The following is an 898-nucleotide window of genomic DNA, read 5'->3' as shown; positions in this document are numbered from 1 at the left end:
CTTGCATTCCATTCAGACTCTGAGAAATCATATTGACTTGCTGAGTCAATATTTTATTCTGAGCCAATATGGCATTCAGAGTATCAATTTCAAGAACTCCCTTCTTCATAGGCGTCCCATTACTCACATGATTTCTCTCAGAAGTGTACAAAAACTGGTTATTAGCAACCATGTCAATGAGTTCTTGAGCTTCTGCAGGCGTTTTCTTTAGGTGAATGGATCCACCTGCAGAAGTATCCAATGACATCTTTGATAACTCAGACAAACCATCATAGAATATATCCAGGATGGTCCATTCTGAAAGCATGTCAGAAGGACACTTTTTGGTCAGCTGCTTGTATCTTTCCCAAGCTTCATAGAGGGATTCACCATCTTTTTGTTTGAAGGTTTGAACATCCACTCTAAGCTTGCTCAGCTTTTGAGGAGGAAAGAACTTGGCTAAGAAAGCCGTGACCAGCTTATCCCAAGAGTTCAGGCTATCTTTAGGTTGAGAGTCCAACCATATTCTAGCTCTGTCTCTTACAGCAAATGGGAAAAGCATGAGCCTGTAGACTTCAGGATCTACTCCATTAGTCTTAACAGTATCACAGATCTGCAAGAATTTAGTTAAGAACTGAAAAGGATCTTCAGATGGAAGTCCATGAAACTTGCAGTTCTGCTGCATCAGAGAAACTAGCTGAGGTTTCAGCTCAAAGTTGTTTGCTCCAATGGCAGGAATGGAGATGCTTCTTCCATGTAAATTGGAATTAGGTGCAGTAAAGTCACCAAGCATTCTCTTTGCATTATTATTATTTTTGGCTGCCATCTCCTTTTCCTGTTCAAAAATTTCTGAAAGGTTATCTCTGGATTGTTGTAATTTAGCTTCTCTTAATTTTCTCTTCAGAGTCCTTTCAGGTTC

The 898-nt window shown here is 39.8% G+C and overlaps 1 non-coding gene across 1 annotated transcript; it reads left to right on the top strand.

The window, feature by feature from the left end:
• The first annotated feature begins 301 nt into the window (after window positions 1-301).
• On the top strand, window positions 302-409 carry LOC148548299 (small nucleolar RNA R71). Its single transcript, XR_015897577.1, has one exon. It is a non-coding gene; the product is annotated as a small nucleolar RNA R71 (small nucleolar RNA).
• Window positions 410-898: the final 489 nt, after the last annotated feature.

This window comes from Arachis ipaensis, chromosome B8 (assembly GCF_059453495.1).
Source record: "Arachis ipaensis isolate K30076 ecotype BB chromosome B8, ASM5945349v1, whole genome shotgun sequence".
Classification (NCBI taxonomy): Eukaryota; Viridiplantae; Streptophyta; class Magnoliopsida; order Fabales; family Fabaceae; genus Arachis; species Arachis ipaensis.
The sequence above is the reverse complement of the archived record's forward strand: the minus strand, read 5'-3'. Positions and strand labels throughout refer to the sequence as shown.